Here is a 27,330-nt window from a genome sequence, read left to right as displayed (position 1 = left end):
CTCCTTGCTCAAGCCAGCGACCTTGGGGTCATGTCTATGATCCCATGCTCAAACCAGCAACCCCATGCTCAAGCTGGCGACCTCAGGGGTTTGAACCTGGGTCTTCTGCATCCCAGGCCAACACTCCATCCACTGTGCCACCACCTGGTCAGGCTGGAGTTGTACATTTTTTAAAATGTGAATTTGATGGTATATGAATTATGTCAATTCTTTTTTTTAAAGTGAGGGAGGGGAGATAGTGAGACAAACTCCCTCATGTGCCCCAAACTGTGATCCACCTGGCACCCCCTGTCTGGGGCCAATGTTTGAGTACTGAGCTATTGTTAATGCCTGAGGCTGACATGCTCTAAACATTTGAGCCACTGGCTACAAGAAGGGAAGAGGGAGAGAAGGGGAAGAGGGAGGAAGGAAAGAACAGATGGTCTCTTCTCCTGTGTGCCCTGACTGGGAATTGAACCCAGGACATCCATACACTGGGCGGGCTGACAGTCTATCCACTGAACCACTGGCCGGGGATGAATTATGTCAATTAAAAAAATCTTTAAAAAAATAAGATTACAAGCTAGGGACAAGGTGCCCAGGTTTAGAGGGTCGCTCTCCCACCACGGGAGTAAAGGTACCCAGGGCCACTTCTTAACCTCTGTGAGCCTTGGATTTCTCATCTGAAAATGGAGATAATGATAAACATACTTCTTAGTATTGTTGTAATAGCAAATGACTAAATGTTTGCAAAGGTACTTCAGGACAACACAGAGCAAGCTGTCAACATACAGTATATTAGCGATTGTCAGAGACAACAGGAGAGAGGGTTAGAAGGGACATATTAGTATAAATTTATCTTCTGTTAAGAGGATCTTTTTTCCCACCAGGTCAAACCCAGATTTGTCAGTCCTGGATGTTATCGTTACAGAGGGAGCAGATGGAAGGGATATATCTCCTTTCCCAGAACTGATGGGGAGGGGAGGAAGCTGGGCAGTGGCAACAGAAAGGTAAGGGTGGGCCTAAGAGTCTGAGAAGCTCTCCAAGGCGACAAGGCCTGTAGAAGTGAGCCTGCCACATCTGCCTCTAGTCTTGGTGTTGTGCATGCACTCTGTGCTCCAGGGAGGCTCCAAACAGATGGCCCTTATGAGCTGACCATGGGCCTAGGGCCTGGCGGATGGGAGGCTGGTCTTCCTGCCTTACAACACCATGCTCTTTGCCTTGCCTTGCTGAAACCATTCCTACCTAGCCTTTGGCCAGAGTGGGCCCCTTCGAGAGGTCTATGATGCAGTGCTCAGCATCACTCAGAAGTCTGGCTCCATGGACAAGGCTTTCAAAGTTTGTGAGGCCAATTTCGTGAGTAGGAAATTTGGGCAGGGCTTGCCTAGACAATTTTTCAGTTCCATTTGACATCAATTAAGGTCACTCAGTGGTATTCAGCTTATAAATGCTCAGAAGCAAGCAAACTATCAGGTCAACTGCCTATTTTTATAGATAAAGTTTTATTGGAACACAACCATGCTTATTTGTTTATGAGTTGTCTGCGGCTGCTTTCACCTTACAACAGCAGAGATGGGTGTCTGTGACAGAAACTGTATGGGCTGCAAAGCCTAAATTTTTACTACCTGCACTTTTACAGGAAAGTTTGCTGACCACCCATTCAGGGGGGCCCATGTGGCTTCACTCACATGGTCAGCACCTTTGCTGGGCTGGACCTGTCTTCTCTGAGTAGTCTCAGAACCTCTCCATGTGATTCTCGGTAGAGAGACTTCTTATGGCCATTCAGGGCTCCAACAAAGAAGACTCCAAGAGACAGGGAATAGAAGCTGCCAGTCTTCTAAGAACCAGATCCAAAGCTCACAGGACCAATTCCACCACGTTCTATTGGTCACAGTGCCACAGAGCCCACTCAGACTCAAGGGAGGGGACAGAGGCCCCAACCTTTTGATGGCAGGAATGCAAAGGATTTGAGGTCATTCTTTCCTCACCACAAACATTAGTATGTGTGTGGACCTCTAAGGGGGGAGAGTATTGAGGTCTCCCCTTCTTAGTTGGCCCTTGAACTATCTTTGTGAGGAGAGCCTCATCGGACAAGGGTTCCATCTTGCTTGAGCAAATGCCAGCATTGCTGGTTGGGTTCAAGTTCTCTGACCTGTTGGGCAGTAGTCAGGGATGCTTTCTGCTTGAACCTGATCCCTTCTGCACTTCTTCCTCTCCTTATCAGTCACTGAGTCTGAGGGTTTTCAGATTCATGGTGTCGTTTAGGTTGGGAAATAGCCTTAGATCCTTGTCCTGTGGAATTGGTTACAGCTCACTCACTTATTCATCTATTTCCATTTACTCACTATTCATCCATCCACTCATCTGCTCATCCATCCATCCTTCCATCCCACATTTCTGGTGCCTCTCCTTGCTCAGCACTGTGTTGGATGTACTGAGATCCTAGATGTGGATTGCACCTGGTCCAACCCCAGGGACTCCTAAAGATGCTCACTGCCTTGGCAGGTGTGGGAGTTGTGGCATGAGAAGGTTGCTTGCCTGGGGTTCTTCGTGGGCCCTGGGCTCAGTGCTCTGGTGCTGGAGTACTGTGCCCAGGGCAGCCTGCAGGACCTGCTGCTGAATGAGGCTCTGCAGCTGGACTGGACCTTCAAGGCCTCTCTGCTGCTGGATTTGATTCATGTGAAAGCCCCCCCACCCCTACCTTGGGCCTGGAACTGTGGGGGAAATGGGGAGGGGAGGGAGACAAGATGCTCAGAATTCTGACCTGGGCTCTCTTCACTTTGCCTGAGAAAAATCTGAATAGTATGGCAAAGGGTGAGGGTGGAAGGAAGGTTTTCTGGGGTCTGTGGGAAATCTGAGAGGACCAGGGTTCCCTTCACTCATCACAGGCCTAATGGACCCCATTATGTCCACTCCAGAGTGGGCAATATCTGCACTACTGGCATTCCCTGTATGACCTGAAACTGTGTGGTAGATGGCCACTTTGTGCTGAAGTCACTGACCGTGGTTATGCCAAGCTCCTGGATGCTCAACAGGCTCCCTGCCCATGGCCAGCCCTGGAAGGTCAGCTCAAGGGTGGACAGGGGGATGCCAGGTGGTTCTGAGGCACCTGTTTAAATAGGGCACTTCTCAAGCAGGGAAGAGGGTGAGATCTGTTTTCCAGCTTTGTGTGTGGTGGCCCGAAGCTGATGGCGTCCTTCCTGAGCCTTGGGTCCCTTATCTCTGAATGGAGAAGGAGCTACCTCCCCCTACACTGGAGGAAGAGGTGGCACCACATGTGCAAAATGCCTGCCCAGCCCAGCCCAGCTTGGGTGGTTAGTGGGTGACATGGTGTGGCCCTACCCCGTGACTTCAGAGCTGCTGTGGATGGCGCTGGAGCTGCTGCGGAGGCCCGGGGGGCCCGGGCAGGGAACCCTCAAAGGAGGTATCTGCAGTGTTGGCATTATTCTGTGGGAGGTTCTGACTCAAGGCCCACCCCACAGCTCCTCAGGGCTCTCAGCTGAATGTAGAGCACCCTCCTCCCACATAGTCAGGGAGCTCCGTGACCATCAGGAAATCCGGGCCTGAAAATGGCCACACAGACACACTTGCGTGGTTTGGCCATAAGAGTTGGGTTTCTTTGACTTAAGCCAGGCAGCCTTCAGTGACTGCCAAAATGTCAGCTGAGCAGTTCCAGGGCTAAAGTCACTGGTTTCTGGGTGAAAGCCCCAAACCTTTCCTGCCTTCCCCAGTGTCGCTACCAAGTGTGCAGATGCTCATGTGGTAACCACCCCACTGCCCAGAGCAGACTTGTGCCCATACAGACCTCAGTTCTTACCCAGCTGTATCACTTACTTACTGTGCGACCTTACACAAATCACTTTACTCTCTCTGAGCCTCAACTTTCCCACCTTTCAAATGGGAATCAAATTTAAAATATGCCAGCCATCTGGCCCATGTCTGATGTGGCCAAGCTGCTCAGTCTTGGGGGCTTGGTTCTCTGCCTGAGCAGAGTCCCTTCAAGAGCATCTCTGTCCCCATACTTTTGGGTGTGCAGGACGATCACTCACACCATCCCCAATGTCACCTGGTCTTAGACATCTTCTCTCTTCTGACCCCAGTGCCAGAGCCAACTTCAGAAACGTTTCTTCCCCTTGTGTGCTCTCTGTCAGGGCTTCCTGGACTCCAGGCTGCTTTTCCAGTTGTCCCCTTGCTGCCTCTATACAGTCCCAGGGACCTGACCCCATGATACCCTAGCACCTTAGCCCGAAGTGCAGGGCAGGGATGGAGACGAGCCCACCATACCCTCCCACCCCTGGTGGGTACTCTTTACCTCACAAGAAGGCTGGGTCCCGCTTCCTTTCTCCACCAAAGCGCTGCTCAGTAACTAATGAGTATTCCAGGCCCCAGATTTATGAGGTGGAGGAGTGGGAAAGAGGGGTGTTTGTCAGGCCATTTGTTCGACACTCCTCAGCTGTCCCCCCATCTTCCTGCTGAGAGAGGAAGACCCCCGTGGCCACCCTTCAGTGGGCTGTGAGGCCAGGGCCTGCTACTTTCTGGGGTGCTTTCCCTGGTCTCAGGGAGGAAAATGTTAAGAGCACAGGCTTGGGGGACACTCACCTAAGCCCAGCTCCACACCAATTCACCTCATGGCTTTGAGTAAATCCCTTTCATGCTCTGAGCCTCCGTTTCCTCCTCTACAAAATGGGAGCCCTCATGCCTGCTTCCCAGAGTAGTTGTGAGGATTCAGTGAAATACTTTATTCAAAATGCCTGGTTCAGCATGGTCACCCAATAAACATCTGCATTGAGTGGTTTTGGGTTGTGCTAATGAGGATGTCAGGTTCTCTCCTGACTCTCCCACTTGGGGGCAGACCCTGTCAGAAATCACGTCTTGGTCAGTTCCTGTATATGTAAGACACTTATGAGAAGGTAAGTGCACTCTTTTCAGACCTAGTTACGCGAGGCTCAGAGAAAAGAAGGGACTTTGCAGTGAGAAGCCATGGGTCTGGGTTTGGGGTAAAAGTTCCGTGATGCAAACTCTGTGCTCTTGCCCTAAAATCTCTCGGTGTCATCTGGTGGAGCATCTTTCCCACGGAGCTGGATGTGCAGCCTTCTCCCTCAGCCTCCAGCAGGGTCCGTCAATCACTCAATCACGTGATGCATTGGGTGTGGCCAGCGGCCTGGCGCCTTGAGTGGTCGGAGATCCCACCCGGCTTGGGCAGGGGTTCCCAGCCGGTTCGCATGGGAGGACTCCGTTCCAGTGTCAGAAAAGATTGGAGCCTCTCATACTGCTATCTGACTTTTAATATCCGCAGACCGAGAAAACACCCAAAGATAAAATCTTCTCTGAAATCAGCAACACTTCGACGGATTGGTATTTTAGTCATCACAACATCATCTGAATACTTTCGAAAAAGTGTTGTACGTGGGCGGGCCGCGATGTATTATTGGTTCCATCTGCTCACACTCCTTCGTGAGCACATCCAGCTTCCAGACCCTTTGCTCAGAGGCCCTTGGGTCTGAGGCCCACAGCCTGGGAACCTCTGGGCGGATTGCAGGAAATCACACAGGTTGGGAGGAGATCGAGCTCAGTTTTCAAGTCTGCTTTTTCGTGGCCTTGTGGCTGTGGGCAACTTACTTAACCCCTGTCTGTAAAATGGTAGTGATTCAGGGACTACTCCCAACAAGGAGGCAGACAAGGTGATGGAAAGGGGAGTGCACTCCAGAAAGAAGCCTGATCGCAGCCCTTCTTGGAGGAAATCAATCAGCTACGCCTCATAACAGCCCTATGAGGTCTGTGCTATTATTACACTTCTTTTATTAGTGAGGAAACTGAGGCTCAAAGAGGTGACGTCAATTGTACAGAATGTAAATGGATAATCTCGAAGTTCCCTTCTGATCTGCTGAACGCCTGAACTTACGCCCAGCCCCTCTTTCTGCTGTTGTCGTTGTGACTCTCTCAGCTCCCCAGGCCTCCCCAATAGCTTCCTGAAGTTATTTCCATCCACTGTCAGGGGGAGAAACCAAGGCACAGAGTGATGCCAAGTGGCAAAGCCAGAGCCAGAACACCGATCTATCTGACTCAACTTATCTGGTGGCCTTCACCACGTGGACTGGGGACAGGAAAGTCTATGGCAGGGTTGTCTTGGGATAATAATGATGATGATGATGATGGTGATGATGATGAGCAGACAGTTTTACTTCACACTTGTGAGGAGTTGGCACCAGAAAGTCCCCAGGAGGCAGGGCTGGTGAAAAGAACCAGGTGGGCATCCCTGGCAGCAGCAGTTGTTTCAGCACCTGGGGGTGGGGGAGAGTCTATGGGGTGCCAGGCACCTCCCGTCCGTCATCTCCTCCATCAGCACCCTTCTCAAAAAGGCGGTTTAGTAAGCTCATTTCACAGATGAAGAGACTGGGGTTCAGAGAGGTCACTGCCTTGTCCACTATCTCACAGAGAGGTGGTGGCAGATCAAGGATTTTTGTTGTTGTTGTTTTTGTTTTTGTATTTTTCTGAAGCTGGAAACGGGGATAGACAGACTCCTGCATGCACCCGACCGAGATCCACCTGGCGCGCCCACCAGGGGGCGACGCTCTGCCCACCAGGGGGCGATGCTCTGCCCCTCCAGGGCGTCGCTCTGTCGCGACCAGAGCCACTCTAGCGCCTGGGGCAGAGGCCAAGGAGCCATCCCCAGCGCCCGGGGCCATCTTTGCTCCAATGGAGCCTCGGCTGCGGGAGGGGAAGAGAGAGACAGAGAGGAAGGAGAGGGGGAGGGGTGGAGAAGCAGATGGGTGCTTCTCCTATGTGCCCTGGCCGGGAATCGAACCCAGACTTCTGCACGCCAGGCCGACGTTCTACCACTGAGCCAACCGGCCAGGGCAAGATCAAAGATTTAAATCCCATTTTTCCAGTCATACCCTGAGGTAGAGCCTTTTCTGAGACGTGAGACCCATTCCCTAGTCACACCCAGAGTAAACCCAGGAAAGCAATAAATCTCAGTCCACTGGTTAGCATGCCCTGGGCCCTGAACAGGATCCAAGGAGTACCTTTAAGGCCTGATCCCCACACCCCTACAGGTCAGGACTCCAGGCTCTTTCATATCCCTCTGGGAGACCTCAGGCCCACCACCCACATGGTGCTTGTTACAGAAATCTTCAAAAACATGGTATTGTCCCCTTCCTTGTGCTGGCCACTGGTGGTTCCTGACCATGAGCCACCCAAGTGCATTCAGCTGGTGGAAGAGTGCTGTGAGGAAGCTCCAGAGGAGCTGGACCAGATCTGGACCAGATCTACACCCTGGTCAGTGCTCCCTGGGAAAGCTGGGTGCTCACAAGCAATGGCTGCTTTGCTCAGTGGAAGCCCGATGTCATCTATGGAGCCTAAAGTCCTGTGCAGAAAGGGGACAATGGGTCAGCATCATAATCCCTGAGGGTGGGGCCTGAGAGATATCGTCTGAGTGCCTTCCTATTCTCTGAAGAAGCATTGTTATATTCTGGGCTTTACGGGAGAGAATCTGAGACGCAGAGAGGTGCGGGGGACTTTCAGGGTAAATGAGGGAGTAATAGATGAAGCTGGAGTCCAAACCCAGGTTCGTCTGCCTGCAGAGCTGGCCCTGGGAGCCTCAACCCTGTGCTGGCCTCCTGGCACCAGAGCAGAGAGGCCATTTGTGGCTCTGGAAGCAGTGCTGGTTCCCTGCGCAGTGAGAGGGAGATGTGAGCGAACTGACGCTCAGGCCTGTCTTGGGAATTGCAGCAGGAGGGGTGAGGCAAGTCTGTATGAGTCTGTGGGGCAGTAGAGTGTGTGGGCCTGGCTGAACTGGCCGATGGTTCCCACAGGGCTAACCCATCAAGTCTGAGGTGACATCTGCGTGCCTCCACTTCCTACCCTCCACCCCCTGCCCTGCCACAGCAGAACATTGTCAAGGAGAGGTTGTAAGGTTGTTGTTGAAGGTACAGTGTATAACCACCTATGAATGTCCTCATAGGAAGACCTAAGAGAGTCTGCTCAGTGCCAGCAATGGGTGTGTTTCTCTTGAGCAACAGTTTAATTCTGCTCCACTGTCTCGTGGACTCCATGGACCATGTGATCTACATTTTCTTCTCTGCTTTGTTGTTAGGAAGTTCACATCTAAACTTGTGACCAAATTCTAACATAGACTTCACTGCTAGATTAGCTTTTGTTTGTGTTTTTTTGTTGTTTTTTTTTTTATAATAATTTTATTTTTTTAATGGGGTGACATCAATAAATCAGGATACATATATTCAAAGATAACAAGTCCAGGTTATCTTGTCGTTCAATTATGTTGCATACCCATCACCCAAAGTCAGATTGTCCTCTGTCACCTTCTATCTTGTTTTCTTTGTGCCCCTCCCCCTCCCCCTTTCCCTCTCCCATTCCCCCCTCCCCCCCGTAGTAACCACCACACTCTTATCAATGTCTCTTAGTTTCACTTTTATGTCCCATTATTTGTTTGTTTTTAAAAAAACTTTACTTTCCTTTGGTCCCACTGTCCTTATATATTTATTATTTTATTTTGTGGCTTTGCTTTATTTTTCTTAGTACTTAAATTTTTTTTCGAAACACAGAGAAATAGAGAGGTAGAAATAGATTATTATTATATTAATAACCTACATATATTTTTTCTACTTGTCTATTCATCCACCTACCCATCCATTTATTCATCCATACATATATCTTACCCACCCATCCAGTATCGATCCACCCGACTGTCTATCTGTCTGTTCATTCATCCATCCATCTGTCCATCTCTGAGAAGAACAAAGAATGCCTTTTTCACAGTGTTGTAAGAACCAGTGCAGTAGGGTGTTTGTTAATGGCAATGCTATGCTGAGCCTCTCTGCCTGCCTCATGCAGAACTAACCTATTTGTCCTCCCAGCAATCTGTGCTTTTCCTTTTCAGAGCTGCCGTCCCTGTCTATGACATACCTGGTCCCTGTCAATCATCTCTTCCAGGCAGGGACTGTGTTTGGTTCACAGCCCAGACCACCAGGCTGTGGGCTGACTGTACTGACCTTCGTGGATGAATTGGACTTTTTGTTTCATCTTCAAGAACATCATCAAGGCAGGAAGACCAGTGCTGCTGACTCTATGCTGTGGATGTCGAAGAAGTATTCTCAGAACCTGGAGGGCCTGATCCAGGAGCAGACTGAAAACTGGAGCTGGAAAGTTGCTCTCTCAGATGCTCCCTCTGTGAGTGGCCCCTTCGGACTTGACTGTGCCTCAAGCCTCAGTGGCTCTGAGCATGGAATCTGGAGCATAATAAGTGCTTAGTAAACCTAGGTTCCATGAATTCATTCGATTCATTCCTTGTCTATTTCTCCAACATACTTTCATAGAGCCCTTACATATGCTAGGCACTGTCTGGGCACTCGGGTACTGAATTTCCACTACCTCACTCTCTTGGAGACAAGGAGAGAGTATAATGCCCCCTACCCCACTTCAGAAAAAGTAACATCCACAGAGGAACAGGTAAATGTTGAAGGGAAGCCAGCATCCCAGCAGACCTGTCTAAGATCCTCTGATGCTCAACCCAGGACTTCCCCTTAAATTTTTCCCCCCTTACCTCCAAACTGTGGAAAGGGGGTCCTTCTACTTGTCACTCTGGAACTTACCACCCCTCCAGGTCTGTGGCTGAAGCTCTGAACACTGGGGCAACTGTGGAGCCAGAGTACTTTGAGCAAGTCACTGTATACTTCAGTGACATTGGGGGTTTCACCACCCTCTCAGCCCTGAGTGGGCCCATTGAGGTGGGCTTGCCCAGTGACCTCTACACACTGTTTGATGCTGCTTTGGGAAGCCACGTGATGAAGCTGGCATTCCATCTCTCCTTCTTTTACCGCTATGTTTGTCCTACATTTACTTCCAGTCATTTATTCATGTGTTGTCATCAAGTTGCTATTGCTATGTAGCAAATATTCTCAGGTGGTTAATACAATTAGTGTTTATTATTGTTCACAAGCTACATGGAGCAGGAAAGTTCTCTGGACTCAGCCGGACTCGCCCATACCGATGTGGATGAGACAGGAAGCTCTGCTGATCTTGGTTGGGCTCTCTCACATCCTTAGAGCCTCGGCTGGGACAACTCAGTCTGGTCCCCATGATCTCTCAGCCTCCGGCAGGCTAATTGGGCCCGGGGAGACAGATGAGTCAGCTCCTGTGCCTGCCTCGGGGAGCTCTTGGTGCTGTAGGTAAAGATGAAGGCAACCCACAGTGAGAGTGATGATCAGGGAGGCGGAGAAGGCTGAGGAGTACTTCAATCCAGCCAGGGGCAGATGTGCAGAATAAAAAGCAGGAAAGGCCTCCTGGAGGAGGTGCTGTCTTTCTAGCATTGTTCAGTCTGGGGCAGGGGTGGCTCCCCAAAACAATGAGGGGGGGGGATATGTACTAAAACTTGAGGCTTGAGAGGGTAGGCCTGTGACTGTGAGGAATGCTGAATTGGTTGTGATGGCTGCACAAATCTGGGAGTAAGTGGGCAGGTGGGGGCACTGGAGAGGGCAGTGGGGGCCTTGGTAGAGCTGTCGAGACCCTCCATGATCTGTGCACCTCTTGATTCCGGCTTTGAATCCCAGTTGCTGGGGGTCTCGGATCAGCTTTAGTTACTGCGGGAGAGGTGAGGAGGGAGGTCCCAGGTAACAGCCATGTTCAAGCTCCACTGGCTTTGGCTTTCATTTGTGACTCCCTAGCCCCTTCCCTGTCGCGGCTCTCCAAGGACCCAGGCATGGGGAGGGCCAGGCCTGGGGCTGACGCCAGAGTGGAAAGGATGCTTGGACAGGAGGCTTCAGAGGAGAGAACTAACTGTTTGAGGTGCCAGGCAGGCTGCTGAGAGCATTATGTATTGTATATTTTCCCAACAGCACTCATCAATACTTATTGAGTGCTTACTGTGTCCTGGACACTATTCTAAACACTTTATATGTATTATCCCATTTAACTATTGTAATAATCTATGAGGTAGGTACTGGTACCCTTAATTTACAAATGAGGAAACTGAGGTGATTAAATGGCTTGTTTAATTACATAGTCCCGGTTGAATATGAAGCTGACATTTGAACTTGAGCATTCTAGTCCCGATACCCTCCCTTTAGGGGGGCTCACCATCCCCACAATATGGATGTCCTCAGGATACAGCCACAGGTTCACAGTGGCCCGCAGGGTCCTCCAGGAGCTGGCTCCGCCCACCTCTCCCGCTGCATCTCTGGCAGCTCCGCCTCCGCAGACCTCCGTGTTCCCGCACATGCTTTGCTCTCCTTGGCACTAGGCCTTTGCACACGTTGTTCTTTTCTGCTGGGACACTGCTCTCCCTCCCCCTCCCCTGGTTCCCTCCTGGTCATCCTGGTCTCAGGTTAACTTGCTTGCTCTTCCGGTCATGGCGACAAACTCCTGTGTGATGCTCTCATGACTATCCCTGGACAACACAGCCACACTTTATGGTCCTAGCCTAAACCACTCTGTCCCAAATGCCTGACAAAGTCCAACACATGGTAGATCTTCAGGAAATATATGTTAACTGAATGAGTTGCTCATTGAGGCCCAGAGTAGAAATGACTTGCCTGAGGTTACACAGCTGGTAGATGGCAGAGCCAGAATGGGAATCTGCAATGTCCACTGCCACCACCACTGCCTGCCCCTGTCCACTGCACCACCTGCCCACCACTGACCCACAGAGACCTGAGCCATGGACATTCTCAGGATGCAGCTTCCCTCCTGGTCCCTCTTCCGGACCCCACGTGCCCGCCCCAGTCTGTGGTTCTGAGGCATTGTCCCTCATTCCGACTGAATTTCCCCTTGCCTCCAAAGCCTCCCTGGGCCCCAGGAAAAAAGATTCCTCATCTCGTCTCATCTTGCTGAGCCCTGCAGCTTTGATCTGCCCTGAGTCACCCCTGGCATGTCTCTTCCTCCCCCGTTAATCTTTTCTCACACATGTGTCCCTCCCAGCTCTGAATCACACCTTCTGATCTACTCTGAGCTCTGGCCAAGAGGTCTGCATCTTTCTGGCAGAGTGAAATGAAATAAAACAAGGCCCGCACACCCCTCCAGATGTGGGGAAACAGGAGGCCCCATTTCTCATGGTGTGCGAGCGCATCTCTCACCACTCAGGCCATCCGCCTGGGTTTCCCCGCCGTCCCCAGCAGGATCTGGTTACAGCTCTTTAATCCGGTCTGGCTTGGGAGGCAGCCAGGCAATCATTTCCTGGTTCCATGGGGGTCTGCGATTCCCTCCCAGCACGTGCTGAGTGAGCACTTTTATGGACAGAACTCCAGAACAGAGCCCATGTGGGCTGCCCCAGGGGGTGAGTCTGGCCCTAGCCATCTGCCGGGTGACCGTGGACAAATCACTTCACCACTCTGAATGTCAAGCTCCCATTTGTAAACAGAGATGAAAGTGTCTGTGGCTTACAGTTGTTCTGCAGACTAAGTAATGTGAAAGAAAGTGCTATTGTCTATTCACTCACCAACACGATGTAGCATGAAACTGCAGGTGCAGGCACTGAGGCTTCTCCCTGACAGCACAGACTGGGAACAGGGGGCAAGCACCTACAGAGGGCTGACCCAGTCTAGACAGTGTCACAGGCTATCTCATTTAGCCCTTGCAGTACCCCTCAGAGGAATGGCTCATTATCCCTACTGTACAGTTGTGAACACAGGCTCAGAGAGGTAAGCGACTCACCTAAGGTCACGCAGCAAGCTAGTGGTGGAGTTAGAAATCGCAAATGTGTTTGTTAATATAGAAACCTTTGCTCTCACCTTTCCCCTGGCTGTGTTCTTCCATCTGCGAAAGGACTACAACTGTGTACAAGGAGTCACAGCCATTGATCTAAGATCTAACTAAATCTTTCAGAGCTCATCTTATGAGTCTGAGTTCCTAGAGAGCAGAGCCTATGCCTGGTCATCTTTCTGTCACTGGGGCTCTAGGGATGATTAATGATTGCACCACGCTCTCCCTTCCGGCTCAGATGGCAGGCACACGGAGGGCTAGCAGTCAGTTTTAGCAGTTTGGAGAATGTGGTCTGGATGTGTGGCTACTATGGGGCTTTCTACTGTTCCTCCTCCCCACGGGTGACCTTGGGTCACCCATCTGAGGCAGTGCTGGGTCCCCAGAGCAGGTGCACTGTCCCTGAACCACAGCTGCACACCTGGTGGGCTGGTGGGGGGGCCCATCAAGCGACAGGCCTCCCAGGCCGCTATGGGAGGCGGGACTCAGGCCAGACACATGTGCTAACCATGTGCTGAGCAGGATCAGAAGGGAAAGGCACACAGCAGGCAGATCCTCTCTCCCCAGAACCGGGAGAGGGAAAGGGCCAAGCCTTGTTTATCAGAAGGCAGCATAGCATACGAGCTCTGGAACTGGACTAGCAAAGTTCAGATCTGTGCTATGTGACGTTGGTGAGCAACTTAATCTCTCCGGCCCAGTTTTCACCTGCAAAATGGCAATAGTAATAATGCCTATTTCACAGACTTCTTGTGAAGATATAATGTATAATATCTGTAAAGGATTTGGAATAGTATCAGGCAAGTAACAACTGCTCTACAAAGATTTAAGCATTTAATCTTGCCTTCTTCCAATCTTGCCCAACAAATAAGGCATTCTTCCTCCTGCGGGGAAAGAGGGGGTGAGCAGGGGAAAGCCGGAGCTCACTCATATTTTCCCTTCCTGGGGTGTGGGGCGGGAGGTCTCTCCGCTGTGGAAATATACACAGTGGAGGGTAGCTCTGTCCCCGACCCCACCACACTCACTACCAGTCCAAAAATACTGGGCAGATGGCAGCAGGTGACATGGGGGGGGGGGGAGGTCACAGCCCCAAGGAAGGAAAAATCTTTCCCCCAGCTGGTGACCTGAAAGATTTTAATGGACTCCATCAGGTGTGAGCTTGGATAATGGAGAGCTTGGTTCTCAACAAATAGGGATTTGGGGAGAGCATTTCAGGCAGAGGAACAGGGCGATCAAGTTCTGGGCGTGAGCAAGTGCCCTGAGTCTCGGCAGAGAGTAGAAAGTTTCCCATTAGGCTGAAGCATGGGAATCAGGAGCAACTGTGAGGAGTAAGTCAGGAAATTCTGCAAGTCATGGGAGTCCCTGATTGCTAGGCCATCGGGTGTGAATTTTAAGCCATTGGCCATGGGAAGCAAATTTAACTATTTGAGCAAATGTAGTGCGGTTGGGGCAGATCACCTCCTGGTGTTGGGGTAGAGATTTGGGGGACATAAGCAATAGGGAACAGCCCCCGGCTAATGTTGAGTACTGAATTACAGTGGCCCCTGTGGGCAGGGAAAGCATCACCATTATTATTATTACCCGCCAGATGCGAAGGGTGAGTGGATGGTGCCAGCTTCTGCTGGCTGCACGAGTGGCAGTGCAGGAACTGAGCTCGTTAGCCTGCAGAGGGGAAGACTTGGGAGGGACAGTCACTGTTTTTACCTTGGTTGGTCTGGCGTATGGCAGAGGGGGAAGGCCGCAGTACACATGTCCTCAGCTCCTGAAACAGGAAAGGTTTGTGGACTGAATTCAGATAGTAGAGTTGGAACTAGAGGTGAGGAATTAGTTTCAATTCAACTCAATTTGTGAAAGTCAGGATTGCCTGAAGGGAGAAGCAACCACCTCAAGAAGGAGGGTACCTTCCTATTAGGAGACATGAGCAGGCCAGGACAGCCACTGGGGTTGGAGGGGGGGTGACCTTTAATGTCCCTCCCAATTTTGAGATTCTGTGATTCTATCTTTTTGAAAACCTTAAGCCATGCAAATGATGAAGATGACAATGAAGGAGGCAGAAGTCTGTTTATTGAGCATCTATGATGAGCCTGGTTCTTTTTTTTTTTTTTAATAATTTTATTTTTAATGGGGCGACATCAATAAATCAGGATACATATATTCAAAGATAACAAGTCCAGGTTATCTTGTCGTTCACTTATGTTGCATACCCATCACCCAAAGTCAGATTGTCCTCTGTCACCTTCTATCTAGTTTTCTTTGTGCCCCGAGCCTGGTTCTTTAAATACTTTATCTTTAATATGCATTCCACATGAGAGGAAACAGGCTCACACAGGTGAAATAGTCTGCCCACAGTAAACGTCAGAGCCGGGATTTGAACCCACACCATTCTGATTCCAAAATCTACATTCTTTTCAGTACATGTTGGAAGGCCAGTGGCATTTGGAAAACAGGATATATATTCAATATACACGTACTCTTCTCCAGATGAAGTTCTGATCTGCCACTGTGGCACTGTGCAGACAGGGCACCCAGGTCTGCCACCAACGAGCTCATGGCCTGATGTCAGTGGAGATGAACGGGCATGGCCACCTGCAATTCAGACAAAGGTGACCTGAAATATGCAGATCCAATCATTGCTAGAGTGTGTGGAATGAGCGGCCTGGCAGAGATGGCCCTGTGGGCTCCAGACCACAGGGGTTGTCATGGGTTCTCCCCTGAGTAGGATGTGGGGAGTGTCTGGGAGACTGTGTGCTCATGCTGAAGTGTGAGGCTGTGATTTCTAGGTGGAGACCACTGGGACGCCTACATGGTTGCATCAGGGCTGCCTGGCGTAAGCAGAGCTGGCACGCGGTTGAGATGGCCGGCATGGCCCTGGATCCTCAGCTCTGTTGGCAACTTTAGATGAGGCATGCACCTGGCATACCCATTGGCATCAGGGCTGGCCTGCACTCAGGTACAGGCTGGGGTCACGGGGACGATGGGCCAGACCAGTCTCCCAACCCTGCCTGAGGTACGGGCTGAGGCCACTCCAATGATGTGTTTCTGGAGTTCAGAGGTTCTAAAACTCTGTGATAAAATAAAATTTACATTTCTTTCTTTCTTCTATTATTTTAAGGCTCTAAGGTACTATACATCACAGAATCTGTGTTTAGATTCACACATCTTTTGTGTGTGTGTGTGTGTGAGTCTCAACATCTGTCGAGAGCATCTAAGTCCATGCTCAGGAACTGACAGTCTGCTGGGAGAGGCAGGACAGAGACCTTCTGTGGTCTTGCAAACAACTAAATGTTTGAGGGAGAGACCTCAGGGTCTCTGATATATCCTGTTCCATTCCTTTCTCCCTCCACAGTTTCTCCTGCAAGATAAAGTCCAGATGCCCTGCCCCATAGTCACCAAGGCCCTTGCTAATCTCTCCAAGCTCACTTCCCACCACTCCCCGCTTGGCCCTCCACCCAAACTCAGCTGCTTGCACTTTCCCACAAACACGTGGGCTCTGCTTGTGTGCCGTGGCACCTGCTGTTCCCTGCTGACTCATTCTCTCATCCTTCAAGACACAGCTCATGCACCACCTCCTCCAGGAAGTCCTCTGGGCTGGATCAGAGTTCCTTCTCTGGGTTGGCACAATCCTGATACTTCCCTCATCACAGTATTGATCATAGTTTGCACATCTCCTTCCACTGAGCTAGGAGCTCCCCAAGAGCACAGACTGGCTTCGATTTATCTGTGGTCACCTACGCCCAGCCCAGAGCCTGGTACAGATGTCATCTCCTCTCTGGATGTTGTTGGAAACTCCAGATACTTTTAACCCTCCCACCCCAGCTGGAGCCCAGGGTGTGGGGTGGGGATGACAGTGGGGGTAAGGAAGGGCGGAACTGTCATAGGGATGACAGTGGGGGTAAGGATGACTCTGTGGTCCAAGACCTGCTGGAGCTCACTAAACACATTTGGGTTTCAGGGCCTTGTGTGGCAGGGGTCATGCCTTGGTACTGCCTCGGTACTGCCTCTTTGGGGACACTGTTAACACTGCATCTCAGATCGAGTCAACAGGGCTATGTGAGTGTATCCTATTTCTATCCTGTTCAGGGAAGGACTTTCTGTCTCAGTGACCCCTGCAGCTTGGCTGTTTGAAACAGTGCTTAGTAATCAAGTCACCACCTGGTGGCAGCGTACTCTAGTTATTAGTAAAGCAACTGTAAGGAGATCATGTATGTCACAGGTTCTTTTAACTTTCCATGAGGTTTTTGTGATGATCTCATGAGAAATTAGCAGAGAAAACAATGACTCAAGAGGCAGGAAACCTAGGTCTAGCCCTGCTGCAACAGGTTTGCTTTGTGTCCTTGAGCAAAATGCTCTTCTTCTAGGCCTTGTTTCCTCATTTCTGCAAGAAGGAGACCCCTTCCAATTCTCTAAATGCCATTGTGGGTTCTTGCTGGCAGCAATAGCCACTCTATGGTTTGGCTAGAGCAGCCAAAAAAGTTGAAGTGCTAAGACCTCTACTTCTGGCCACACAGCTTGTGTATTCCACAAGGTCATTTAGTGCCTATCCTGCATAACCAGACATGGTGGCTCTATTGGGGCTCTATTTGTTTTAAAAAAAAACAAAACACCCTACTTAACTACGCTGACTCAACTTTCATAGACTTCCTTACAGGTGGAAATTATGTTCCTAGAGGTTCTGACTTCATCTTGAGATTTTCTTAACACTCAATCTATGTAATGTGCTTTCCTTTGAGGCCTTTGTTTTAGGGACCAACTACCTACTAGAGAGACCAGAGAGCCAGGCAAAGGGTATTGCATAGATCAGAATTCTGTGTATTATGGGCTAGCACTGGGGCCATCACAGGCGGTTAATGTTTTCACTAAACACTAGGTATGCTGCCCCCGGGTGGTGACTTGAATTACTACCTTTCTTCTCAGCATACAGAATTCACGTCAGCAGCACTGTCCAGACCCTGTTCAGCATGAAGGCTACAAAATTGACATTAGAGGCCAGACTGTGCTAAAGGTAAGAGACTTTATTTCCTGGTATTAGTGAGAAAAGTTTCCAAAGTTTTTGTGGGCAGCAGGAGAGAGTGTCATCTGACGGATGTGGCTGAAGGGAGACTGCCTGGTGTTGGGAATGGAGCTGATCCTCCACTCCTGAAATTTTATGGCAACAGTTCTTCCTGGAGCCACTCCCTCATTTGGCTTCTCATGAGAAAAGCCCAAAAGCCTGGGGTAGAGAAATTACTTCTATTGGTGATCTACTTGGGCAGCATGCTGGTGTACAAATACATTAACATATTTATTCCCCACAATAATAAAAGGGGGCTTAATGTCCCCATTTTATAGTTGAGGAAATTAAATTAGAGAGGCAAAGTGACTTGTCCAGATTCTCACATCTTGTATCCCAGGTCCAGTGGCTCCAAAGCCTGTGCTTTCTCCAAAGCATTGTTGGACTCCTATTGTCCCTCAGAACCCTAACATAAACATCACCTCTCTAGCCTGGGCTGTGGTGGCTCAGTGGAGAAAGTATTAACCTGAAATGCTGAGGTCGCCAGTTTGAAACCTCGGGCTTGCCCGGACAAGGCGCATTCAACAACCAATCAATGAATAACTAAAGTGGAACAACTATGAGTTGATACTTCTCGCTCAACCCCCACGCCCCATAAAATCAATGAATGAAATCTTTAAAACAAAACAAATAAAGAAACAAATCACCTGTCTCTGAAGCCTGCACCTACTCAGGAACACTTCTTCCTTTCCCCCGCCCTAACTATCATGACTTCTCTGTGCACCCGCCAGTCTAAAGACCAGCCCTCCGCTGTTGTAGATGTGATATTGCATTGTATTTGCTTATGAGTGCCTCAAAGGCAGAGACAGTTTTGTCATCTCTGTATTATTTTTTAATGTTAATGTTCATCAAATGGTACAATATTCCTATGAATGATTTTTCTTCCTACCCCACCTTCTCTCTGTTCTCCAGTTCTTCAGCTAGAGGCAGGCCTGGTGGGGAGACTAGAGCAGCCTCGGTATTTAAAGGGCCAGGGCTGAGACTGGCCCTCAGAAATTGGGTGCTCCAGCCTGACCAGGCGGTGGCGCAGTGGATAGAGCGTCGGACTGGGATGCGGAAGGACCCAGGTTCGAGACTCCGAGGTTGCCAGCTTGAGCACGGGCTCATCTGGTTTGAGCAAAAGCTCACCAGCTTGGACCCAAGGTCGCTGGCTTGAGCAAGGGGTTACTCGGTCTGCTGAAGGCCCCCGGTCAAGGCACATATGAGAAAGCAATCAATGAACAACTAAGGTGTTGCAATGCGCAACGAAAAACTAATGATTGATGCTTCTCATCTCTCTGTTCCTGTCTGTCTGTCCCTGTCTATCCCTCTCTCTGACTCTCTCTCTCTGTCTCTTTAAAAAAAAAAAAAGAAAAGAAAAGAAAAAGAAAAAAAAGAAATTGGGTGCTCCAAAGTACTTACTGCATTATGCTGGGGAATGTTAGAGCAGGAGGGGGCAGCTCAGAGAGGAACAGTGACTTGCCCATGGTCACACAGCCTGGGAGGGCTGACAATATGGAATCCTTTGCCCTGGAGACTGAGGTTATAGGAGAGTGAGCTAGAATAAGTGAAGGCAGGTGTGTCTTGTATGGGGGAGTGAGCACTGGGTGTCCTGAGCAGCAGGGGCACTCTGATGACAGAAAGGAATGACAAGAAGGAATGGGGAGGGCAGCAAACAAACCTCAGTTTCTTCAAGGAGCAATATCCATCTCTCTTCCAGAGTGGGTATGGAACCTCCAGACCAGCTAACCTGGCCCTGGTGTGCCTCATGCTCGCTTTGTTCCTGACCTCCAGGCAGATGTACCCCCATCCCAGAGGAGGCCACCAGGCCCTTCAATAGTTGGGGAGACTTGGAGATCATAGAATCCTGGCACGTTAACATTCCGGATATGAAGGTCATAGAATTCATGATTTATTATTCCTTTGACAAATAAATACTAACTCATTTAATCCTCACAGCAACTCTATGAGGTATTAGGGCAACTGAGGCACAGAGAAGTGAAGTCAGGGCCAAAGTCACACGGCTAGCAAGTGAAAGAGCTAGGATTTGGATGCAGACAGCCCGCCCCCAGGCTTAGACTGCTTTGCTCCAAGCTGTGGAGATTGCAAGCCTCTGCCCTGCTCTCTGCTTGAGAAGGTTGCTCAATCCTCTTTCCTCTCTGTTCCAGGGGGAGGGTGTGGAGAAGACCTATTGGCTGGTGGGGAAGGCAGGCTTCCCCAGACCCCTCCCCACATCTCTGGACATCAAACTTGGGTAAGAGAAACTTCCCCAGAAGATTGGCCTTTTCTGTGCGAAATTTGATATTTGTTTCTTTCTGATTGTGAAAGTCTTAGCTGCTTAGTGTGGAAAACTTAGAAAATACAAAATTCTTGAAGGATGAAATAATCACCATCTTCCCACTCCCGAGAGAGTGCTGTTAACACTTCAGTGCAGCTCCTGCCGGCCGCTTCTGATGCGTTTGTGTGGATGAGATCACGCTGCCTCGGTGGCCTCCCATTCGGAGCTCCACTTCCTGAGGGTCTTCAGTGTTGTTCAGAGCATTTGGGCACTTTGATAAACACACTCATAATGACAGTGTCAGGATTGCAACATGTGGGGGGCGCCGTGATTAGCTCAACCTCTCTCTTGTTGCTGAGCAGGTAGAATCTTTTCATTTTGAGCTGCTTACAAATAATGCATTGATAAATATCACTGGGCATCTGTTGCCATTCAGACTAATTTCTGTGGAGTCTGGAGGGCAGCGGTCATAGGTGTTGCCAATTACTGAGAATGACAGTTTCCTGTTAATAAGAAGGGCCCAGGGCCTACCAGGGCCCGCAGGTCATTCCACCAGTGGGGAGGCTGAACCTGCGGATGGCCCGAGCCCTCCCGGGGCCCCACAGCATGACCACATCACGCCTCCTGACCAGAGTTTTTCCTTTATCAGAACTTCCCACTGGCTCCTCTCAGCTCTTCCATGATGCCCCCGCTCCAGGTCGCCCGCTTCTATCTCTTAAAGATAAGAAATGTCTGGGATACCCCTGGGCTTCCTGGAAGGGACCAGTGCTAGAGCAGCCCAGGCTGCGTGTCCTTCAGGGGATGGATTGATGCGAACAGGGGTGACTGGCACAGAGCCGGTTGCGGCAGCCACTTCCTTTCCATCCCGCTGTCAGGGTGTCCCAAGACCTTGGAGAACCTGGGGCAGAGCAGTGCCAGAAGACTGGAACTGACCCCCTCCAATTTTGAGTGCCCTCTGCCAACAATCTCAGGGTCCAGCGAGACAGGGAGGGGGACAGGGCATGGATAGGTGCACAGTGGCATACAGAGAAGCCACCGGGGTAGGGAACACATAGATGTATCTTTTTATAAGGTCATGCCAGCCCCCTGGATACAGAGCCAGCTTATGTTCACAGAATGCCTCCACACAGCCCCGGGCTCTTCAACTCTGCAGGAAGTCTGTGTGGGTGGCTTACTGGGGAGGCAGCATGGTGTGAGGATGGGGTTTGGTCCGGGCCATGGGCCATGTGACCTTGGGCGGGTCCCTGTCCTCTCTGGACCTTTCCATGTACCCCAGCAGCCTCAGCTCACCCACCCTCAGGAGAGCAGCTGTGGCGCTTTGGGCCCTTTCCTCACCCACCCTGGTCCTTATTCCAACTCTCCTCTCCTGCCCCTCGCAGAGCGAGCTGCCTTCTGACCTCACAGCCGGCCGTCTCCCACCCACTCCTCACCTCCACACACTTCCCAGAAGGCCTGTCTGCTGATGCTGACTTCACTTCCTCACCTCCCACTCCCTGCCCCGCCCCCGCAGTCTGAGCTTCCACCCCCACGCGCCCAAACGCTCTGTGAAGGTCACCAGTGACCTCCGCCCATGTCACTAGATCCGTGGGCAGTTCTAGTTCACCTGACTGCTCAGCAGCGTTTCCCCTTTGCCCTCCCACTTCCTAGAAACGGGCTCTCCCCGGCCTCCTCCTTGGCGCTCTGCTGCGCTCCGCCCTCTCCGGCTCGTCCTCCTCGTACTCCTCTTCCAACCCTTCAATGCTGGGACTCACGGGGCTCTTCCCTGGGCTCTCTGTCCTGTCTAAATGCAGACCATACCCCACCACGCCTCTGAGCTCCGGGACCCTGCAGCTCACACTGCCCCGCATGGACTCCTTCTGGAGCCTCATGGCATCTCAGACTCCCTGCGTCCACCTGGCAGCGGAGCCCTGCTCCAGAGTTTGCGTCTCGTCTCGTGGTTGGCCTTGCCATCCTCACTCGGAAAGCTGTCCGCTGTCCTGGGATCCTCAGCATCCCTTAGCTCTGCCTCCATCACCCCCCACACCGCTCTCCCACCGCGGCAGGGGCTCCTCGCCATTTCCCCTTCCCCGCATGGACAGGTGCACAGCGGCATACAGAGAAGCCACCGGGGTAGGGAACACATAGATGTATCTTTTTATAAGGTCATGCCAGCCCCCTGGATACAGAGCCAGCTATGTTCACAGAATGCCTCCACACAGCCCCGGGCTCTTCAACTCTGCAGGAAGTCTGTGTGGGTGGCTTACTGGGGAGGCAGCATGGTGTGAGGATGGAGCCTGGTCCGGGGCATGGGCTGTGTGACCTTGGGCGGGTCCCTGTCCTCTCTGGACCTTTCCATGTACCCCAGCAGCCTCAGCTCACCCACCCTCAGGACAGCGGCTGTGGCGCTTTGGGCTCTTTCCTCACCTACGCTGGTCCTCGACTCCAACTCTCCTCTCCTGCCCCTCGCAGAGCGAGCTGCCTTCTGACCTCACAGCCTGCTGTCTCCCATCCACTCCTCACCTCCACACAGCGGGAGAGGGGGGAGCACAGCAGAGTGCCAAGGAGGAGGCCAGGGAGAGCCCGTTTCTAGGAAGTGGGAGGACCCCTCCATCCTCTCCAGTGGCAGCCAGGGTGATCTTTTAAAGAAAACATAAACATGGTCAATAGGAAAGTTTCTTGTTTAACCCTCTGGGGCTTCCTACTCTTCTGAGGCTCAAACCCCAAATCTTTCATGCCACCTCTGAGGCCCTGATCTCTCCTGCCTGTGCCTGCCCCTTGACCTCATCTCTTCTGCCATCTTCTACTGCCAAGCCATGTGCTGGGGGCCTTCTCGCTAGTCCTTAATATACACTGAGCTTCTTCCCACCCCAGGGCTTTTGCTCTTGCTGTCTCCTGTACCTGCAGGTCCCTTCCTATCCTGCAGGTCTCAGCTCTGATGCTATCTCCTTCATGAAACAGCTTTGATCACACACTCTAAACAAAGCCCTGCTGTCACCCTCTATCCCACCTCTCAGCATTGTGTCTCTGTCGCACTTGTTACTCCCTGATATTTCCTGTTGACACATTCATGGAACTTTCCCTGCATGAACAAGCCCGGATATCCTGGCCACTGTGTGCCTGCACAGCCCGGCGCCCAGGGAAGGTGAGCTCTGGACCTCCCGCCTTCCCCAGCAGCGCCCTGGTCACGCAGGCACTGGGCAGCCAGCTCCCAGCCCTCCCTGACCCCCCCTGGCCTGGGAGTGGGAACCGGCAGGTCTGGCAGCCATTTGTCATCCTGAGTTCCCTCCGCTGATGACTTTTCCACACCCGGACAGAAACTTTAGAAAGTGCCAGAAACATTTTCATCTTCTCGGCTCAGGGAAGGAGGAGAGTAGAGATCATTCTCCCAGATGGCCAGCCAGCCAGGGGAGAATCCACACCAGCCTAGGCTCACAGGCTCAGACCCAGCACGTGGGCACAAAGAAAACCATGCATGTGGGCACATACACACAAGTGCACACACTATACTCATCGTGGGCACCGGGCACATACACACATAGAAACAGACCCACGTGCCCCTCAGCCTGCGGGGATGTGAGTCCACAGACAGCAACAGACGAACAGACACACAGAAGCTCTACAGGAAGGGCTAGGACACCAGTTAGATAGGAACTTGTCTTAGAGTTGCGTTTATAAGGCAGTTGCCAAATTTTACTTGAATTTGTGCTATAGCTTAATTTTTTTTAAGTCATATTTTCTAAAGATGCTTTTAGACTCACTTTCTGTATTTGCCATGTCTGCATAACTTATTCATCTTTACATTTGGAGGCATTTGGGGAGACTGATGAATTGGGGGCGGGGCTAAAGCCCCTCCATGTCTTGGTGTAGCCATGACACAGACACAGGGTCTCCTGTCATGTGTCACAGAAACATTCCATACAGTGGCCCCTTCTCTCCCCTCTGCTCCTGCTAACCAGGCTCAAAAGTGCTCCCTCTCAGGTTGCTGTGAGTCACTCGGAGCCTTGCTCCCTTCTCTGTGCAAAGACTAGAACCCTGTTCTACCCCCTGATAGGCTCATGTGGGGAGAGAATAAGAAAACGAGCGTGTGCAGAGTGGGGGTCCAGTGTCCCCACCTTGGACTTGCATAATACCCAGAGAGTCACAGAGCCCCTCTGCCTATGGCCTCCCAAGGTCATGTCCTTGTAAGGGACAGAGCTGGGGCTAGTTCCTCATCCCCTGGGAGACCTCTGGACTGCGACAGGTGCAGATGGGTCAGCAGCACTACACCATTCTGAGCCTGTGTTCCCTAAAGTCGCAATGGAGAGGGCACTGGTAAGCCTGCGTGGGGCTGGGGTGGGATCAGGAGAAGCCAAGGAGGGAAAGGGGCTCCTTGGAAGCAGTGTGGGCTCTTACTCCTCGTCACTGTTGTTCTGGGTAGGGTTTTATTATCTGGTTTCTTCCTTTCCTAGGAATCCCTGTGGAAGTCACTCCTAAACTGAGAAGTCAGGGTGGCTTTTGCTAAAGACCGCCATTGCTCAGCTGGACCTTTGAGCTCGGGGAAGGCCTAGGCCGGCCCTGAGGAGAGGGACAAAGGAGGACAGGGACTGCACCAGCCCAGGAACTCTTGTGCCTGGACACCCCTAGGACCCTCTCCCGCTTCACTCCCCTCCAAGAATTCTCTCACTGAGTTTTCTAGCAGCCACCTGGGTGCTTGTTAATAATTGCTCTAGAGCCATATTAATTGGTAAGTTCCAGCGTGAATCCTCTGAGTAAACTTGCCTCTTAACACAAAAACAATAAAGTTGGAAACATTCCCTTCTTTTCAGGCCGTGTTTTGTTCTGACTCTGAGAGCTCGTTATTACGGGGCTCAATTGTTCCACACATCAAGAACACTGTCCCCGTTGTCAGACAAGGTGCCCAGGCACAGAGGGAGGAGGTCATCTGCCCCAGTGGCATGGATGAAAGGAAGACAGGTACCAGGGACTGGAGCCAGGCAGACGAGGGCTCTGGGCTCAGAAGGCCCACCAACTCACATTCCATCTCTTTTCGGAGACAATGTTTTGTCACCTCTAAAATGGGAGTTGAAAGGGCCCACACAAGGCTCGTTCCTAACAGGTCTCGGCCCACAGCAAATGCTCTGAGAATGCCGCCTCCTTCCCTGCTTGCTGGTCTAATCCGTAGGGTGTCTGTAAGCACTGTGCTGGGAGTCCAGGTCGTGGGCTCCTAGAATCTCGGGAGCAGGAGAAGAGTGATAATGCTTTGATTCTTAGGAAACTGAGATTTCTGTCTCACAGGAAAAAAACAAACCTGGGTGCACAGCCAACTCATTAAACTGACTTCCGACATCAAAGAGTGTTCACCGAAGTCCTTGGGCAGACCACAAGCATGTGGAATTCATTTCCCCAACAGGGGGAGAGGGCTGGGGGCTAGGGGGTAAGTTCAGCCCTAAACAAACTGGTCCTTCTTCAAAAGGCCCCTTGGGAATTGTTGGGGAAATGTTCTGCCTGCAGGTTGTGCTCACAGACGACAGGCTGTGTGCATGTGCGCGTATTTGTGAGAGAGAAGTGCTGCATAAGGGATACGGGCCACGTGTGCGTCAAGCCATTAGCAGCTGTGCGGAGGAAAGCGCTCGCCTTGGCTTTGGCAAACGCCATGGCCAGTCCCTACCTGCATGACTTTAGACAACCTTTTTACACCTCAGTTTCCTCAAACGCAAACTGAGGCCAGTCACCCTTACCTCCCATGTCCTTGTGAGAATTAATGGAGAGGATGGTGGAAATGTCAAGTGGGTCTGGCCCCGAGAGAGCCTATGGGGATGTTGAGAAGACAGGATCTGCCCGTGCCCATCTGTGGGGCATGCCGGCAGCTGTGCGTTGGTGTGTGTGTGGGGGGCAGCCATGGGGAGGGCAAGAGAAGTGTGACCCTGGTCCTTCACTGACTAACGTGCGGCCAACTTTAGCCTGTAGATTTTCTCTCAGGGCCTCAGTCTCTTCCTCTGTAAAAGAAGGGTCTCGTCTAAGTGACTGTGAGGTCCCTCTGGGTGTGCAGGTCTATGAGCACACTTTGGGTCAGTGGAGACCCAGCTTGGTAGGCAGACACAAGGGGACCAGAATTCCAACTAGCACCCAGCTGTCCTAACATGAGCTGGTCAGTGGCCTCTCTAAGACCTCAGCTCCTCACTGCACAACAAGGACCAGACCCCTGTCCTGCCTGCCTGTTAGGGCAAAAGTGGCAACAGCTGTGAAAACACACTCTCAACTGAGGAGTGCGCTGTAGCCGTGACTTAGGGTATACATATGTGTGACCAACCCGTGTGGCTTTGGGCATGCAATGTACATTCAGAGCTCAGAGTGCCCTGTGTACCTGTGTCACTCAAGTGACAGTGTACCTGTGCATGTCTGTGAATGTCTGTGTGCACATTGTCCATCTATGTGTATGTGCATTTATATGTCTGTGTGAGCTGTGTATATGAATCTGTGTATATGTAGTCCTTGGTATGTCGGCATGTATGCTGCTTTAGCTGTGTACATTATGTGTTCAAGTATGTCTGTCTGGGCAGTAGTCTGAGAGCAGTGGTGGGCCTCCTTATACTGGTGTCTGTGCACACAATGTGTGTCTGCATGTGTGATGTATGTCCAAGTGCATGCCTTGTACATGTGTGGGTTGTATGTTGGGGTGTGTCTGCATCCAGCCATGGGTCTCTTTACTCTTGGGCCCTCCAGAATGGTAGTGTGGGGGGGACAGTCCCCAGCCCTCTGCCAACCCTCTGAGAAGGACTGAGGCAGCTCTGTTCTCAGATGCCCCCTGCTCAGACTCCCCAGGGCAGAACCGGGGGCTCGGACAGGGAACTCTGGCTCCTGAGCTGACACACTGCATGTAAGTTGACCAGCACCCACCAGGGTCCTCACCTCTCCCCCACCTGCTGGGAACAAGGCCTCTGAGGAGGAAGGTGTTGTACCCTGAGGGATCCTGTGTTGTACCCTGCCAGGCGCTGGGCTGGTTTCCTCCGGCGTGGGAGACTTCGGGCTCATTTGTCCCACATTTCCCCACTGCCTGCTGTGGAGTAGACCCCCACGCCTGGAGCTTCCACACATACTATCTCAACCACAACCAGCCACTGAGATAGGGGATTTGCCCACTCTCTAGAAGAGGAAAAGGAGGCTCAGAGGGTGAAGTGAGCCCACGCCAGCCTGTCTCCTGATCGGCGATGGTTGCACAGTAGCCCAGAGAAATGGCAATGGTCCTTGAAAGGCTCCAGAGGGAATGGTCTTAGGGGACACACAGGTTTCTCTTCTGCAAATCAGGGTGAGGAAAGATGAGAATGAGGAGACTCTCAGAGCTGGCCCTACTCTCATGGGGCACCAGCCCTGCATTTGC

At 51.3% G+C, this 27,330-nt stretch overlaps 1 long non-coding RNA gene across 2 annotated transcripts; it reads left to right on the top strand.

Moving 5' to 3' along the window:
• The first annotated feature begins 921 nt into the window (after nt 1-921).
• On the top strand, nt 922-24,711 carry LOC136388887 (uncharacterized). Of its 2 annotated transcripts, XR_010748220.1 has the most exons (4): nt 922-989; nt 9,029-9,168; nt 17,602-17,689; nt 24,422-24,711. It is a non-coding gene; the product is annotated as an uncharacterized lncRNA (long non-coding RNA). The 2 variants fall into 2 exon arrangements; XR_010748219.1 differs by lacking the exon at nt 922-989 and having other exon boundaries at nt 8,914-9,168.
• Nucleotides 24,712-27,330: the final 2,619 nt, after the last annotated feature.

This window comes from Saccopteryx leptura, chromosome 1 (assembly GCF_036850995.1).
Source record: "Saccopteryx leptura isolate mSacLep1 chromosome 1, mSacLep1_pri_phased_curated, whole genome shotgun sequence".
NCBI classification, from domain to species: Eukaryota; Metazoa; Chordata; class Mammalia; order Chiroptera; family Emballonuridae; genus Saccopteryx; species Saccopteryx leptura.
Note: the sequence above shows the minus strand (reverse complement) of the source record. Positions and strands in the feature narration are given on the sequence as shown.